General features: G+C 54.5%; 1 protein-coding gene across 11 annotated transcripts in view; it reads right to left on the bottom strand.

Moving 5' to 3' along the window:
- JAKMIP1 (janus kinase and microtubule interacting protein 1) overlaps positions 1-18,643 on the bottom strand; it is a 136,424-nt gene that overhangs the window by 46,562 nt on the left and 71,219 nt on the right. The window lies entirely within an intron of this gene.

Raw genomic sequence — 18,643 nt, 5'->3', positions numbered from 1 at the left:
GGGCCGTGGGCCCAGGAACGGGAAAGGCAGTCCCGGCACTGGGACGCAGGGCAGCTGGGCGCGCAGCCCGGGAGGAAGTGCTGCTCCCTGCTCCCAGAGGACACAGGACCCGACCCGTACCACTGGGACTTCCCCAGTGAAGTCAAGGATGCCGGCCCCCGGCCCCCAGCCCGGCCCTGTGCCCTCGCAGCATGCCCGCGCCCCTCTCCCCCAGTGAAGTCCAGGATGCCTGCCCCCGCCCCCAGCCCTGCCCTGTGCCCTCGCAGCACGCCCGCACCCCTCTCCCCCAGTGAAGTCGAGGATGCCTGCCCCCGCCCCCAGCCCGGCCCTGTGCCCTCGCAGCCAGCCTTCTCTGCAGTGCTGGCTGCTCCCGCGCCGCCAGGCCCCGCCCCCCTCTTGCTCACCACCACACAGCCCTGGCTCGGGTCGCCCACCTCCTGAGCCCACACCGACCGGACCGGCTGTCCTCCCGCCCTGACCTGTCCCTGGTGTGACACCGTCTCCCACTCCTCATGTCGTGAACTTCTCCCAACCCCACACGGTGGCACTGAGACACCGTGGCACACATGTCTTGCTCTGGCTACTGATGAAACCTGGAGCTCCCAAGGCCTGGGCCTCTTCGCCCTGTGTCCCTCCCCCTGGTGGCCATGGCCCCACAGCACGGGCACCCCCACACGCAGCTGACTTGCTCCCAGGCCTCATTTCTCCCCGAGCTGCAAAATCGCAGAACCAATGGGAAGCTCGACCTCTCTGGCCAGATCTCCAAGACCTGTGGGTGGATCTGCCTCCACCTGCCCGCCCTCTTCTTACCCAGAATTCCCTGAAGAGTGTGCCAGACAGAACAAAGGGAACCAGGTGACACACAGCAGGGAAACCAGCTGAGAGGCTGAGAGGGCAGGCTACAGCCCTAAGCCACCCCTCCAACTTCTGGGCACAAAGGCAATGGTTAGGGAGCTGCTCTAGGCTGACCGATGCCCCCACTGGTCCACAGCTAATGGGAAACTGGGCCGTCACAGATACAATTAGCTAAGGGAAGGCTGGGCGGGGGAAGGGTGGGCCTGATGACTGGCATCCTTCCAAGAAGGGAGGCCCCAGGCCGACAGAGGCACTGGACCGTGCCGGCCAAGTCCTCGATGTCCAGGCCCAGGGGTGGAACAGGCGTGGAGGGGCCTCCCCAGCGCGGCCCCGCCCACAGAACTGGAGTGCACCCGCTCCGCGCGCGGTCTCGAGGCCACCTGGGTGGCAGTGGCCGAGTAAGACACCGACAGACAAGCGAGGCATCGAAAGGGGAAATCCTCCCGGACCTAGAGTTTCACTGACCGGCACGGCTCACAGCACCCTCAGCCAGTCACGGCTCTGCCACCGCGGGATTTAGGGGCAGGTTCTGCTTGGGGTGAGGGGCACGGAGAAGCTCCACGCACAGCGCTCAGGCCTCGGGAAGCAGGTGTCGGCCAAACGCCCCGTGGGCACAGTCCGGGGCCTGTTCCCCAGGCAGCCCTGTGAGGGGACGTCACCAGCGTGCCAGCGGGGATGGCAGTAAAACAGGCATGGTCTCACCCACTCCGAGAGTGACAGTCACATGACACACACCAGGGCATTGGGAGGGAGGAGCGCCAGGCCTGGGTGGGGGCTCAAGACCGAGCCCCCAAGTCAGGTCGCTTCTCCTCGTGTGTCAGAAAGGAACGTCCACCCAAAGTGGGCTGTGGAACTGACGGGGAGAGGACACACACACTGGCCAGGGATGCAGCCACTGAGCCCTGCCTGCCTGGCTTCTGCCCTTGACTCTGCCACTGACTGGCTCCAGAACTCTGGTCATGCGACCTTAGTTCTTCCCAGGCCTCAGTTTTCCCAGCTGTGAAATGGGGACAAGCACATAATGCACAGAACTGCTGTGCAGATTAAATGCACTGCCTGGCGCACAGTAGGTATTCAGTAAAGGCACCAATATTTGCCGTGTGACACACAGTAGGTCTCATTAAATAGTTCCTATTCCCCCTGGACTCGCGTCGGAGTGAGGTATCAGATGCTGAGTCAATGAGTTGAACGGTGTGCTGGTCCCAGCCACGGCCCACAGAACGTTGTGCGCTTTATTTTTTCTTTAATATTTTATTTATTTATTTGAAACTCAGAGCTACACAGAGATAGGAGGAGAGGCGGGCAGGGAGGGAGAGAGAGAGAGACAGAGACAGAGACAGAGACAGAGACAGAGAGAGAAGTCTTCCATCCACTGGTTCACTCCCCAGATGGCTGCAACGGCCGGAGCTGTGCCAATCCAGAGCCAGGAATCAGGAGCTTCTTCCGGGTCTCCCACGTGGGTGCAGGGACCCAAGCATTTGGGCCATCTTCCACTGCTTTCCCAGCCCATAGCAGAGAGTTGGATCGGAAGTGGAGCAGCCGGGACTAGAACCGGCGCCCATATGGGATGCCGGCACTGCAGGCAGCGGCTTTACCCACTACACCACAGCGCTGGCCCCACTGTGCACTTTCTAACCACAGTGCCATTGATCCTCATCTGGGAAGAACCCTCGCTGACATAAGCAAGTTGAGGATTTTGAGATGAGATCATCTTTGGGTTAACCAGTCGGGCCCTAAACCTAGTGACAAACGTCTTTATAGAGACAGCAAAGGACAGACACATGAAGACACACGGGGAGGCGGCCGTGTGAAGACAGAGACTGCAGCGACGCAGCCACAAGCCAAGGAATGCGTGGAGACCCCAGGAGCTGGGAGAGGCTGCAGGGACCCCCCCCCCACCGAGCCTCAGGAGCAGCAGAACCGGGCTGCAGGGACCCCCACCCACAGCCTCGGGAGCAGGTGGAACCAGGCTGCAGGGGCCCCCACCTGCAGTCAGGAGCAGGCGGAACCGGGCTGCAGGGGCCCCCACCCACAGCCTCGGGAGCAGGCGGAACTGGGCTGCAGGGGCCCCCACCTGCAGTCAGGAGCAGGCGGAACCGGGCTGCAGGGGCCCCCACCTGCAGTCGGGCTGCCACCTTGACTGAGGACTGTTGGCCTCCACAACCACAAGGGAATAAACTGGCTCCTTGCTGAGGCAGCCACAGGACACGGCTGCCGTTCACACTGTGGGCCCCAGTCCCCCACCACCTGCTGCTCTTAGCCCTACGCCCCCGAGCCTGCATCCAGATGTTCCGCCACAGCACAGCAGGCCAGCGAGGAGCCCTGCTCTGGGGGCGGGCAGACGCCCCCAGCTGCTGAGTGACGGTGGCCTGGCTGGCCACCTCCCACACTCGGCCGCCATCCCTGTCAAGTGGGGACGCCGACAAGGCCTCAGAGCCTCCTCATCGGGGTGCTGGGGCACGTCAGCCGCACCTGGAAAGGGCGCAGCACGGTGCCTGCTGCCACGCAAGCAGTGCGTTTGTGCCAGCTGCCGATTCATCTCGCTCGGCTCCTGGCAACCACTCGCCTGCGCGTGTAAAAGGCAGAGCACCGAACATGGAGAGCGCACACTGAGGCTCGGCACGGGGACCGGCAGCCCCAGCGCGACGCTTCAGACAAGCTCCTGGGGTCGCCAGCCTCTGGAAGACACGGGTGCTCTGTGCCTGCCTCCCAGGACACCCTCCTGGGCCCCGGCTGCCCCCTGGCGCCTGTGGATTTGGGGTCTCTTCAGGCCAAATCCTCACCCAGCTAAGGAATGACCCCAGAAACGTGGGTCCCGCTGCCCCGTGCCGGCCGTAACCGCCTGTGCTCTCTGACCAGCCCGCGAGGCACATGCCGGAGCTGCAGAAGCCTCACCGTCTGCTTGCTTTTTAATGCAAGCCGGCAGCCAGGACAGGAAACAGGCGGCCACCTCCCAGCTCAGCCCTAGGAATGACTCAGGCCAAACAGGTGATGATGGGGAAACGGGCCCTTGTTCCTCCCAGCCCTTCCCCCGAGTGGGCCGCCTGAGGACACAGCACACCCGAGACTGCAGGCAGTGGATGGGCACAGTCACCGCGATGCCGGATGCTTGGCACATTTTACTTATTTCTTTGACAGGGAGCGAGGCAGAGAAAGAGAAGGGCAGACAGACAGAAACAGCTTCTGTGTGCTGGCTTATTCACCCCCCTCTCCCCGTGCTTGCAATGGCCAGGGCTGGACCACGCCGAAGCCAGGAGCTGGGAACTCCATCCAGGCCTCCCCTGTGGGAGGCACCACCCACTGCCCCCCAGTTCTACACCAGCAGGAAGCAGAATGAGCAGCCAGAGCTGGGACTCAGACCTGTGTACTCTCATGTGGGATGCAGGTATCTTAACTGGCATCTTTAATCACCCGGCTCAACATCTGCTCGCCCCCTCCCCGCCACCTGGCTACCTTTTCAATTAAGCCCAAGCACTCTCCTGCGTAGAGGCACAGGGTGGGGGTGGGAGGCGGCTTCCCCCGTTGTCTCTCTCTGAGATTTTTCCTGCTAGAGAGGAAGTGTCCCATCACAGAAACTGCACACTGCTGTTGGGGGCGTGGCTACTCAGAGGCTCAGAGACAGTGAACAACTTGTCCAGAGCCACAGAGCACACAGGCAGGGAGTCCAGAATCAAATCCATTATGTGGGGGCTGACTCTGTGGCACAGCAGGTTACCACCCTGGCCTGAAGCGCCAGCATCCCATATGGGTGCCGGTTCTAGTCCCAGCTGCTCCACTTCTGATCCAGCTCTATGCTGTGGCCTGGGAAAGCAGAAGACAGCCCAAGTGCTTGGGCCCCTGCACCCACGTGGGAGACCCAGAAGAAGCTCCTGGCTCCTGGCTTCAGATTGGCAAAGCTCCGGCTGTTGCGGCCAATTGGGGAGTGAACCAGTGGATGGAAGACCTCTCTCTCTCTGCCTCTACCTCTCTCTGTAACTATTTCAAATAAATGAAATAAATCTTTTTTAAAAAAATCCATTATGTGATAACGTCCCCCGAACACAGGCGCACCCACACGCATGTGCACATACATACACAGACAGACCCATGCTCCCACGCTAAGAACAGGGCAGGTGGAGAACACTTCCCAGAACTCCATGTTGGTGAACATCCAGACCGGCTAGAAATGAAAACCCTCCATGCAACGCGTCTCTCCTGCCATCTTTGGTCTGGCTTCTCTGTGCTGTGTCTGCCACTGACTGGGTGATCCGGTCCAGAGCTAGACCCCTGGACAGGGACTCCTAAAGGACACTGCGGGTGGGTGTTCAGCACAGAGGTGACGGCACCACTGGGACGGCTACTGCCTGGGCTCCAGTTCTGCTTCCACTCCTATCCCAGCTTCTGCTGAGGTGCATCCTGGGGGCAGCAGGTGCGGCGCAAGTGCTTGGGTCTCTGTCACCCTGTGAGAGACCTGGAAGGTTTCCAACTCCTGGTCCCGGACTAGCCCAGCCCTGGTATTTGCAGGCATCTAGGGAATGAACCAGCAGATAGGAGATCTCTGTCTCTTTCAAGTAAAATAAACTTCAGGGGGCCGGCGCTGTGGCGCAGTGGGTTAGCGCTCTGCACTGGAGCGCTGGCATCCCATATGGGCACCGGTTCAAGTCCTGGCTGCTCCACTTCAGATCCAACTCTCTGCTATGGCCTGGGAAAGCAGAAGTTGGCCCAAGTGCTTGGGCCCCTGCACCCATGTGGGAGACCCGGAAGAAGCTCCTGGCTCCCGGCTTCGGATAAGCACAGCTCTGGCCATTGCAGCCAATTGGGGAGTGAACCAGCGGATGGAAGACCTGTCTCTCTCCCCCTCTCTCTGCCTCTCCTCTCTCTGTGTAACTCTGACTTTCAAATAAATAAATAAATCTTTAAAAGAAATAAAAAAGAAACTTCAGGGCCAGTGTTGTGGCATGACACCAGCATGCCATATTGGGCTGCTGGTTCCAGTCCCAGCTACTGCACTTCTGATCCAGCTTCCAGGTAACATGCCAAGGAAATCAGCAAACGATGGGCTGAGTCACTGGGACCCTTCCACCCACGTGGAGATGAGAATGGAGCCCAGCCTTGACCCTGGGAGTCAACCAGCAGATGAAAGCTCTCTCCCTGCTGTCACTCAGCCTTTCAAATAAATAAATACTTAAATAAGCAAATGAAAATTTTAAGTATAAAAAATGAACAGTTACTACTGACAGCAGGAACCAGGCTGAGAAAACAGCTCAACCCCACTGGGAGGACTCAGCAGCCAGTGTAGCGAGTGCAGAGACAGACAGCGGGGGGCCCTGGACGAGGAGCCCTGACGCTGGGCCTAGGGGGCGACAACCCCTGGCCCCTCTTCCACCAGGTCCTTGAGCTCCCAGGGCCTGATGTCTCCTGCACCGTGATTTCTTCCTCTTTGTCTCCCACAGCTGTGCTGTTTAAAAACTAGCTTTACGGCCGGCGCCATGGCTCACTAGGCTAATCCTCCGCTTTGCGGCGCCGGCACACCAGGTTCTAGTTCCGGTCGGGGCACCGGATTCTGCCCCGGTTGCCCCTCTTCCAGGCCAGCTCTCTGCTGTGGCCAGGGAGTGCAGTGGAGGATGGCCCAAGTGCTTGGGCCCTGCACCCCATGGGAGACCAGGAGAAGCACCTGGCTCCTGCCATCGGATCAGCACGGTGCGCCGGCCACAGCACACCGGCCACAGTGGCCACTGGAGGGTGAACCAACAGCAAAGGAAGACCTTTCTCTCTCTCTCTCTCTGTCCACTCTGTCAAAAAATAAATAAATAAAAATAAATAAAAAATAAAAACTAGCTTTACTCCTTGTTACAAAAAGGATACACAGTCAGGGGGAAATGAACAACAAAACTAAGGGCAGAAATGGAGATGGAAACCTCCCGTGAGGGGGCCTCTGCCACCCTCACCATCTCCCAGGGCTGCAGAAAGTGACAAAGTGACACTCATTGCTTGCTTGCTGGCCCGGCAGTAATGCAGCTCAGAGGGGGGCAGGCTGAGACAGGGAGAAGAGGACACTCAGGCCCCAGACCTCCTGGAGCCGCCAGACCAGAGCCCCGTGGTTTTCAGTCCTTGTTTAACTTCATTGCACTGAGTGTCTGTCCATTGCAACCCAAAGGGCTGCAGAAGAGGGTCTGCCCGTGCCCCGCCAGGGTCCCCCGAGGAGGCCCCTGCCCGCGCCTGGCCTGTCCCACCCCAGCCTCTCCAGCAGCTCCCGTTCATGGAGCTGAGCCACCCACATCGCGAGGGCGGAGGACTCGGCCTCCTCTCCTCCTCCTCCGCCTGGGACAGTGCGAGCACCTGCTCGAGGGTCAGGCGTCCCCTCCCAGGCACTGCCGCCGAGTGTAGGCGGAGCACAAGAAGTCAGAACGTCCTCTGGCTCCTACGAAACGTGCTGCTTCCTAACCTAGCCTTCAGGGCTTCCAAAGGCGGCCGTGCGCCTCTTCCTCTCCTGACTCTTCCTCCTGCCCTTCCCGCTCCTGAACCAACGTGCGAGACAACAGGTGCTTCCAAGGGCCCCTTGGAAATCCCCGTACTGCCAGGAAGTTATTTTCCTTTTCACTTTGGATGTTTCTGTCGACGTAGACACAGGGGCACGCATGGCTCCAGCGGAGAATGCGGTGAATTCCGGCGTGTCCGGGCCGTCCACTCTGCAGGGACCACTGCGTCACAGCCACGCTCCCTCGCCGCAGGGGTCTGGCGTGATGTGACCTCGGTTGCCATGGGAACAAGCTCAGCAGACACAGCTTGCCTGGCTGTATCTCAGGGACCGCCTGTCACGTGCACACCGGACACAGCCACCGCCAGGGTCCACTCGTGACCCGTTCCCAGTGCTAAGAGGGCTCCTGGCGCCTCCTCCCAAGAGGCCATCTGTCTCCTTACTCCCGGCACCACGGATGAGTTCTGCCCGTCTTAGAGCCGTGGCAATGGAGCCATACTGCAGGTGGGTGCTCTGCCCACCTCCCCGGGCCGCGCTCCGGCGTCCAGTCCCTGGGATGACCTGTGTTCTCATGTGCAGCACAAATCCAGCTGTTCTCACGGCTCTGAGAGTCCACTGGACACACAGCATCCATCCCAGGCTCATGCTCCCTGGCCACACCCGCCTGTCCTCACACCTGAATCCGCTGACGACAAGTCTTTTCATCGCTTAGCCCATTTACGTTTAACGCAGCCACCGCAAGGCTGCGTCGCGTTCGGCTGTTCCAGCCACCTTTTTCTATGCGTCTCCTCTGGTCTCCTCCCTCTGACTGCTTGCCTACCTTCTCTGCACGCACATGTGATTTTTCGCATGAAATTTTACTTCCTCCACAAGCTTTTAGCTGTGCCTCTTTGCTATTTTTCCATCCTTGATTTCTCACGGTCTCCTGGAATTAGCCTCAAGGCACCAGACCAGCTCCAAGGTGAGGAGTCCCATAGTTCCACCTACAGACACACCCTCAGCTCTGTCCTTGGTGCTGTTTTTTGTTTTACATTTTACTTCTGCAGATGATATAAATCCAATAATAGTGTTATTATTTTTAATAGTCACTTGTGTTTTATTTTTTAAAAAAAAAAGATTAATTTATTTATTTGAAAGTCAGAGTTACATAGGGAGAGATGGAGAGGCAGAGAGAGAGAGAGGTCTTCCATCCGATGGTTCACTCCCCAACTGGCCACCATGGCTGGAATTGTGCTGATCAGAAGCCAGGAGCCAGGCGCTTCTTCCAGGTTACTCACATGGGTTCAGGGGCCCCAGGGCTTGGGCCAGCTTCTACTGCTTTCGCAGGCCATAGCAGAGAGCTGGATCGGAAGTGGAGCAGCCGGGGCTAGAACCGGCGCCCATATGGGATGCCGGCACTGCAGGTGGTGGTCTTACCCGCTACGCCCAGCGCAGGCCCTGTCACTTGTGTTTTAGATAAAGTAACAGGGCAGCCCCGTCTGTTCACCATCTCTCGTGTTCTCCAGCCCGTTTTCTGTCTGCCTGGTCCTCCTCCATCTCAGGAGCTTCCTCTGGAATTTCTGAAACTACGGGCTCTCACGACAAACTGGCTTAGCTTCAGTTTTTCTGAAAATCTTTTTATTTCACCCTTATTTTTCAGTGAGTTCTCTGGCCGGATGTGGGACTCTGAGTTGACAGGGTCTTCTGTTTTGTTTTGTGGCGCTTTATGAATGGGATAACAGAGGAGAGTCCCAGGGGCGTCACGCCCTTGTCGTTCCTTACCACGCTAGCCTTCTTCGTGGGACACTGGTGGCAGTGGGAAAGTATATCGTCGTGTGCCAGTTTTCCTCTTATGTCTGCATAAGCTACTATTTTAAAGAAAGATTGTATTTAATAAATATAAATTTCATAGGTACAGCTTTAGGAATATAGCAGTTCTTTCCCCCATACCCGCCCTCCCACCGCCACTTCTGTCCCACCTCCTACTCCCTCTCCCATCCCATTCTTCCTTAAGATTCATTTTTGATTATCTTTATATACAGAAGACCAACTCTATACTGTGCAAATATTTTAACAGTTTGCACCCAAAGTATAAAGTACTGTTTGAATACTAGTTTTACAGTTAATTCTCATTGCACAACTCACTCAGGACAGAGGTCCTACATGGGGAGCAACTGCACAGTGACTCCTGTTGTTGATTTAACAATTGACACTCTTATTTATGATGTCAGTAATCACCCTAGGCTCTTGTCATGAGCTGCCAAGGCTATGGAAGCCTCCTGAGTTCACAAACTCTGACCTTATTTAGACAAGGTCAAAGTGGAAATTCTCTCCTCCCTTCAGAGAAAGGTACCTCCTTCCTTGATGGCCCCTTCTTTCCGCTGGGATCTCACTCGCAGAGATCTTTCATGTAGGACATTTTTTGCCACAGTGTCTTGGCTTTCCATGCCTGAGACGCTTTCATCGCCTTTTCAGCCAGATCCAAATGCCTTAAGGGCTGATTCTGAGGCCAGAGTGCTGTTTAGGGCATCTGTCATTCTATGAGTCTGCTGTGTATCCCGCTTCCCATGTTGGGTCTTTCTCTCCTTTTTAATTCTATCAGTATTAGCAGACCCTTGATCTTCTTTATTTGATCCTTTTGACACTAATCCTATCTATATGATCAGTTACACACTTAACATGTAACATGGCATTGGTACCTGCTAACTTAATGGGATTTGGAGTCCCATGGCAAGTTTTTAGCTTTACTCTTAGGTGTAAGTCTGTGGGAATTTGTGCCGAACTGTACATCTCCTCCCTCTCTTATTCCCACTCTTATTTTTTTTACAGGGACCAATTTTCAATTGGATTTAAACACCTATGAATAATTCTGTGTTAAGTAAAGAGTTGAACCAATGGTATTAAGTAGAAAAAAGAAAATGCTAAGAAGAATAAAATAGTAAGTTGTTCCTCGACAGTCAGGACAAGGGCTCATTAAGTCACTGTTTCTCATAGTGTCAGTTTCACTTCAACAGGTTTCCTTTAAGTGCTCAGTTGGCACTGATCAGGGAGAACATATGATATTTGTCCCTTTGGAACTGGCTTATTTCACTCACATGATGTTTTCCAGATTTATCCATTTTGTTGCAAATGACTGGATTTCAGTGGTTTTTTTTTACTGCTGTGTAGTATTCCATAGAGTACATATCCCATAATTTTTTTATCTAGTCTCCTTTCATGGGCATTTAGGTTGATTCCATATCTTAGCTATTGTGAATTGAGCTACAATAAACATGAAGATGCAGACAGCTCTTTTATTTGTCAATTTCATTTTCCTTGGGTAAATTCCGAAGAGTGGGATGGCTGGGTCGTGTGTTAGGACTATATTTAGATTTCTGAGAAATCTCCAAACCGTCTTCCATAGTGGCTTTACCAGTTTGCATTCCCCCCCAACAGTAGATTAGGGTACTTTTTTCCCCACATCCTCACCATCATCTGTTGTTGATTTCTGTATGTGAGCCCTTCTAAACTGGGGTGAGGTGAAACCTCATTGTGGCTTTGATTTGCATTTCCCTGATTGCTAGTGATTTTTAGCATTTTTTCATGTGTCTGTTGGCCATTTGGATTTCCTCTTTTGAAAAATGTTTCTTTAAGTCCTTGGCCCATCTCTTAAGTGGGTTGTTTTGTTGTTGTGGAGTTTCTTGATCTCTTTGTAGATTCTGGTTATTAATCCTTTATCCATTGCATAATATGCAAATATTTCTCCCATTCTGTTGGTTGCCTCTTCACTTTCCTGTTTCTTTTGCCATATAGAAGCTTCTCAGCTTGATATGATCCCAATTGTTAATTTTGGCTTTGGCCGCCTGTGCCTCTGGGGTCTTTTTCAAGAAGTCTTCGCCCGTGCCTGTATCTTGCAGGGTTTCTCTGATGATCTCTAATAATTTGATGGTGTCAGGTCGTAGATTTAGATCTTTACTCCATGTTGAGTGGATTTTTGTGTCAGGTGTAAGGCAGGGGTCTTGTTTCACACTTCTGCATGTGGAGATCCAGTTTCCCAGCACCATTTGTTGAAGAGCCTGTCCTTGCTCCAGGGATTGGTTTTAGCTCCTTGATCAAATACACGTTGGTTGTAGAGGTTTGGATTGATTTCTTGTGTTTCTATTCTGTTCCACTGGTCTATCCATCCGTTTTTGTACCAGTATACAGGCTACTTTTTAACGTAAATAAAGATCCACAATTAAGCTTCTATCAATGCTTCTATCAACATTTCGTAAACTTCCAATTTCCATTACTTTCAGCGCTTTTAGGTATACTTGCTCTATCATGAAGTCTACCAATTCTCTGCCGGGTGATGCAACCAGTCCCATCTGTAGCTGATCCCCGTTCAACACCAGGAAAGACACTGATCTTCCTAACCTGTGTCCACAGACTGGACTGCTGCCACGCAAGTGGACTCCCCGTGCAGGCTGTGTGTGCCCGGCTTCTGTCCTTCAGCGTGACGGTTTTAAGGCTCTTCCACGCAGCCACATTCCCCCCTGTGGACAACACCACGTTGCACCCACGCACCGGCTGATGGACACCTGCGTGACTCCCGCTGCCACGCTCACTCGTGCATAGGTCTGCACACAGACACGCATCCGCGCTTCTCCTAGAGAGACAGCTGGAGTGGGACTGCTGAGTCGGGACATAAATTCACATTTGCCTTTGTAAGACACTGCCGAACCGTTTGTCCAGAGTGGCCACACCATCCGACAGTCCCCGCAGCAATGGATAAGGGTTCCCAGTGCTCTGCATCCTAGCCAACACTTGCAACTGTCTGGTTTTTCAAAAACCACAGTCACACTGGAGAACCCAAGATGCCGCCAGGTTGTGACTTCGATCTGTGCTCCCCGGGCAGGGGGGCGGGGGGCGGGATGAAGGGGGTCGGGCACCTTTCACACCCGTCAGCTGCTTCCTGCCTGAGTCACTCTCCTCACTGCTACAGCCGCCTGTGTGCGGTCCATCCACGAAAACGTCTTCTCACTCTGCCGCTGGCCCTCTGCACTCCTGTTGGTATCTCTCAGTGAACAGAAGTTCTTTAACGTCCAATGTACAAAGGCTTCTTTTTTAAGTGTTTGTTTGTTGTCATTTATTTAGAAGACAGAGAAGCACAGAGGGTGACAGACAAGGACCTTTCACCTGGTGGTTCACTCTCCAAATGCCGGCAACAGCTGGGGCCGGGCCATGCCAAAGCCAGGAGCCAGGAATTCCACCCGTGTCAGAGACATGGGTGGCAGGGAACCAAGTATCCAGTCCCCACCTGCTGCCCCCCAGGCGCCAGCAGCAGAGGTGAAGGCAGGAGTCCAGGCACCGCCAGACGTGGCTTAACCCTCCCAACACGATGCCCGCCCCACACCTCATCTGAACAGTGCATTTACGCAAATGGTGCCGTTGTGACCTTCAGATCAGGGTCGTATCCGCAGCTTTCTGCTAGCAGCTTTCTCGTCTTGCCTTTTTTTTTTTTTTTTTTGACAGGCAAAGTGGATAGTGAGAGAGAGAGAGAGACAGAAAGGTCTTCCTTTTGCCATTGGTTCACCCTCCAATGGCCGCCGCGGCTGGCGCGCTGCAGCCAGCGCACCGTGCTGAACCGATGGCAGGAGCCAGGTGCTTCTCCTGGTCTCCCATGCGGGTGCAGGGCCCAAGCACTTGGGCCATCCTCCACTGCACTCCCTGGCCACAGCAGAGAGCTGGCCTGGACGAGGGGCAACCGGGACAGAACCCGGCGCCCCGACCAGGACTAGAACCCGGTGTGCTGGCGCCGCTAGGTGGAGGATTAGCCTAGTGAGCCGCGGCGCCGGCCCCTCGTCTTGCTTCTGACATGCAGGTCTACCACCCACATTGGGTTACACTCAGTGGCTGTTCTGACAGAGGAGCCAACAGTCCTACTTTGCCCTGTTTTTCCTTATAGAGGCCCTGTGGGGAGCAACCGGACTGGACTGAGTTGCTGGAATTGGGACTTGTTCTATGCATCTGCTCTCCCACAATATGGCGCTGGGAGAGAAGTAGGCAGCTTCCGCACAGCTGCCTCCAGTTCAGCCAATGAACTGTAGGACTTGCTCCTGATTGGAGAGCAGCGTACTCGGCATGTGGGCAGCCGAGTTAGGATTGGCGGAGGAGGACTATAAAGGAGGAGAGAGACGGCATGCATCAGGAACATCTATGGGGAACATCTAAGGGAACCCGTGCAGCCCCCGAGAAAGCCGGCCGGCGGTGTGCCGCTCCCCTGCGGAAGTGGGGAATGCGGCCAGGGGGAACTGCCCTTCCACGGAGGTGGAAGGGATAGTAGCCAACCCGGGAAGAACCAGCAGCAAACCCGGGGAGGGCCGAGCAGACGAAAGAACAGCGCAGGGTCCTGTGTTGCTCCTCCACGAAGAGGGGGAGCGACATAATGGTGCCGTGACTCGGATAGGAAACCTAGCTCGGATAGGAAACCTAGGACGGATATGAAACTTAGGAGGGAAGAAACGGGAAGAAATGGGCAAATATCGGAGAGAGAGACTAGCAAACAGCCTAGGGAAAATATCGGAGAGAGAGACTAGCAAACAGCCTAGGGAAAATACCGGAGAGAGAGACTAGCAAACAGCCTAGGGAAAAGCCGGACGAAAAAGGAGCCGGAAGAAGCTATTGAAAGCCTAGGCATAGATTCGGATACGGACTACGGGGGGAAGCTGGGAGAAATCTCTAAGGTCGAAAGCGAAAGTGAAAGCTAGAACAAACAGACTCGGATGCGGACTGTGGGGAGAGGCCAGGAGAAATGAGGGAGGAGTATTGTTGGAGGAAAGCTTGGGGAAACATACCGGGTAGAGAAAAATGTTAGGGAAATTGAAGCCGCGGGGGGCAGGCCAAGGCGGACACGAAAGCCACTTTGGGGTTCTCAAGTTAGCCCGGGAATAGGGGGCGAAAAGTTGAAATCAGAAGCTGAAACGTAAGCCAGATTGGGATCCGTCTGATTAGCCCGGGGAGCAAAGGACGGGAAGCCAAACCGTGGGGCGGAGACGTATGCTGGGTTGAATTCGCCAGGCTAGCCCGGGGAACTTAGATTGAATGCTAATGGCGGAGACGCAAGCTACGCTGTGTTACTCGCGGAAGCCGCCGCGTGCAGAGAGAGCACGGGGCATGAATAGATAGGGAACGGGGCTGGCACGAGGCCGTGGTGCAGACGCGAAGGGCGTGGAGACTGCGGAGCGCGCGAAGCCAAGCCGCGCAAAGCCGGGAGGCTGCGCAGATGAAAGAGGCGCGGGCTGAAGCGGCTCAGCCGGGAAGCCGCCGAGAAGTAGCCTCGGGGCGGGCAGCGGGAAGCCGCAGGGATAAGAGAAACAGAAGTTTTAGAAGTAAAGTGAGAGAAATAGGAATGCTGGAAGATAGAAGTGGAATGGGAGAAATAGGAATGCCCGGAGATAGAGAAATAGAGAAATAAAGGCCTCCCCTCAACATGGCAATTAGAAGGCTTGGATTCGGTCTGCCCGATTAAGTGAGGCGATGAGCACCTGCGGGCAGCTAGCAGCTTATGCACCGCAGGTCACCGAAGACAGGCACGAATTAACATCAGTAAGGCTTCCCCACAATACAACAATGAGAAAGCTTGGATTCGGTCTGCCTAATTAAGGCGGTAAGCACCAGCAAGCAGCTCGACCAGAGTATGAGCTGCAGGTCACCGAAGATAGGCACGAACCAACACTAATAAGTCTCCCCCACAATACGGCAATGAGAAGGCTTGGATTCGGTTTGCCTGATAGGGCTTGTAAGCCCCTGCAGGCTCGACCAGAGCATGCGCTGCAGGGCACCGAACACAGGCACGCATCAGCGCCTAAAAACCTCCTCACAACATGGCGAAGAGAGGACCCGGATTCGGTTTGCCTGATTGATAGGACTTGTAAGAGCCTGTGGCAACTCTAGCAAGTAGAGCAGAGTGTGTGCCGCGGGACACCGAAGACAGGCGCGTATCAACGCCAAAAAATAAAAAGAAAGGGGGATCTGTGGGGAGCAACCGGACTGGACTGAGTTGCTGGAATTGGGACTTGTTCTATGCATCTGCTCTCCCACAATATGGCGCTGGGAGAGAAGTAGGCAGCTTCCGCACAGCTGCCTCCAGTTCAGCCAATGAACTGTAGGACTTGCTCCTGATTGGAGAGCAGCGTACTCGGCATGTGGGCAGCCGAGTTAGGATTGGCGGAGGAGGACTATAAAGGAGGAGAGAGACGGCATGCATCAGGAACATCTATGGGGAACATCTAAGGGAACCCGTGCAGCCCCCGAGAAAGCCGGCCGGCGGTGTGCTGCTCCCCTGCGGAAGTGGGGAATGCGGCCAGGGGGAACTGCCCTTCCACGGAGGTGGAAGGGATAGTAGCCAACCCGGGAAGAACCAGCAGCAAACCCGGGGAGGGCCGAGCAGACGAAAGAACAGCGCAGGGTCCTGTGTTGCTCCTCCACGAAGAGGGGGAGCGACAGGCCCCTCCTGAGCCAAGTGGCCGCATGCACCCCCGTCTGCATCTGCGCCCCCCCGACCCCCGACCACCTGCCCTCAGCCTCACTGTAGCTCTGGAGTAACACTGGGACAGGGTCTATGGGATCCCCAATTCTTCTCTTCAAGATTGTGACTCTGGCACAGTGGGTTAACGCCCTGGCCTGAAGCGCCAGCATCCCATACGGGCGCAGGTTCGAGACCCAACTGCTCCACTTCCGATTCAGCTCTCTGCTATGGCCTGGGAAAGCAGCAGAAGATGGCCCAAGTGCTTGGGCCCCTGCATCCTCGTGGGAGACCCAGAAGAAGCTCCTGGATCCTGGCTTCAGATCGGCGCAGTTCCAGCCATTGAGGTCAACTGGGGAGGGAACCAACGGATGGAAGACCCCCCCCTCCCCCTCCCCCTCCCTCTCCTCTCGTGTGTAACTCTTTCAAATAAATAAATAAATCTTCTAAAACAAGATTGTAACTCCAGATTCTTTCAATTTTGTATCAAATATGGGATCTGCTCACCAAGGTCCACCACAAGAAGTCTGCTGGGATTCTGGTAGGGACTGCACTGGTCCTAGCTATAGCTCAATTATGGAGGAACTGATACTTAAACTAAGTCTCCTCATCTATGAAAATAACCTCTCTCCATTTATTCAGGTCTCTTCATTTTTATTTATTTGAAAGGCAGAGAGAGAGAGAGAGAGAGAGAGAAAGAAAGAATGAATGAGAATATCTGGTATTCTGGCCTACTCCCCAAATGCCCGCCATGGCTAAGGCTGAGCCAAGCCAGATCTGGGAGCCAGGAAACTAATCCAAGTCTCCCACATGGGTGGCAGGGACCCAAGCACCTGTGTCCCCGGGGACACACTGGGAGGAAGCTAAATTGGGAGAGGAGCAGGACTCCAAGCCAGGCACATCAATACAGGGTAAAGGCATCCCAACCAGCGTCTTAACCACCATGCCAAACACCTGCCCCCTCTTTTAATTATCCTAGCAGAGCTTTGTGGTGTTCAGGGTAAAAGTCTTGCATAACTTTCATTGGGTTTACTTCTAGGCATTTGAATTTTCTGGTACTCTACCGTAAACAGCATTTATAAAATTTTAATTTTCCAGTTGCTCATTGCTAATATACAGAAACACTATGTCTGTGTATCTACTGCATACCTAGAGACTTTGAAAAATTCGTGTATTTTGCATTATACAAATAATTTGTATATACAAATAATAACTGCATTAAAATTCATAATTTTAATAATCTGTAGTATCTTGTCATGGTCTGAGTGTGCCTCCCCCCACCCAGCAGCCAACGCGACAGTGTTACGAGGTGGGTCCTTGGCAGGCTCCTTCATCGAGAGGTGAGCCCTCGGGAACAGGTCAGTGGCCCTACGAGGGGAGCTGCCGCCCCTCTTGCCATCCCTCCCTTCCCCCTCATAAGGACTCAGCACTCAGGGCACCATCCTGGAAGCAGAGACGAGGCCCTCAGGAGACACTGAGCCCACTGGTACCTTCATCTCAGACATCTTAGCATCCACAACTGAAATAAATTTCTGTTGTTTAGCAATGACCAGGCTCTGACATCTTGTTATCAGGAATGGACTGAGACGGGTCTCTTGGGTTTTCTACACCACAAGCACACAGCTCAAAGCAGTGAGCTTACCTTTCCTTCCAGGCTGTACAATTTTTATCTCTTTGATTGCCTTTTGTATCTGACATCCCAGCTAGTGCAGTGCTGAGCAGAAGTGGCGACAGCAGTCATTTTGTTTTGTCCTTGAACTTACGTGGATATAGTCAGTATTTCATCACTATGAACGCTGTTAGTTTATTTGAAAGCTCGAGATCTTCCATCCACTGGTTCACGCCCCAGATGCCCACAACAGCCAGAGCTGGGCCAGGCTGAAGCCAGGAGCCTGCAATTCAATCTCAGTCTCCTATGTGGGTGGCAGGGGCCCAAGAACTTGAGTCACCTGCTGCTGCCTTCCAGGGTGCACACTGGCAGGAAGCTGGATCAGAAGTGCAGCAGCCAGGACTTGAACCAGGTGCCCTGATATGAGATGTGGTCATCCCAAGCAGTGTCTTTAACTGCTGAACCAAATGCTCACCCAAGTAGACTTAAAAAAAAAAAAACCACATTTATTTGAAAGGCAGACAGATGGGCAGAAATCAGCCACTTGCTGGTTCATTCCCCAGATGCACACAACAGCGGGGGCCGAGAAAGGCCGAAGTCAGGAGGCAGAAATTCAGCCCAGGTGCCCAGGTGCCCGGGTCTTCAGCTGCTGCCTCCCAGGACTTGAACCCAGGATGCAGGTGGACCAGAGGGCATCCTCGCCCTGCCCCCAAGGCCCACCCCAGCAGGAGGTTCCTGAAGGGACAGTTTAGCAGCTCGAGAAACTCCCTTCTGTTCCTGGTTTGCTGAGTTTACGTCATGGAGTTTAGCTGACGCTGTTTCCGTACCCTAAGATGCCCACATTGGCGCCTTCTTCCTGTGTTGTATTACCATGTTGAGTCTGACTCACTGAGCATAGACTATGCCAATGTTGTCATTCCTAGAATGAACCCACTTGGTCATGACTTATCAGGCTTCCCAGACAGTGCTGGACTTGACTTGCTAGTATCTTATCAGCGCTCTCGTGTCTACATCCGTGAGCGACACCCTCGAGTGTCCTCTTACAATAGGTGGATTCTGGAACCAGGGTTGGAGGGCTACACTGGCTTCGTCCATGAGCTGGAACACGCCCTACTTCTGTGCTCCCTGGGAGAGTTTGGCTAGGCTCGGTCTCATTTCTCCCTTAAACACGTGGGAGACTGCACCTGCGAAGCCCTGTGGCTCTGGCCGTCTCCTTGTGGGATAATGAATTACAGGCCGTTTGTGTAACAGCTTGGGC

The sequence above is a fragment of the Oryctolagus cuniculus genome, chromosome 2, assembly GCF_964237555.1.
Source record: "Oryctolagus cuniculus chromosome 2, mOryCun1.1, whole genome shotgun sequence".
Taxonomy (NCBI): Eukaryota; Metazoa; Chordata; class Mammalia; order Lagomorpha; family Leporidae; genus Oryctolagus; species Oryctolagus cuniculus.
The sequence above is the reverse complement of the archived record's forward strand: the minus strand, read 5'-3'. Positions and strand labels throughout refer to the sequence as shown.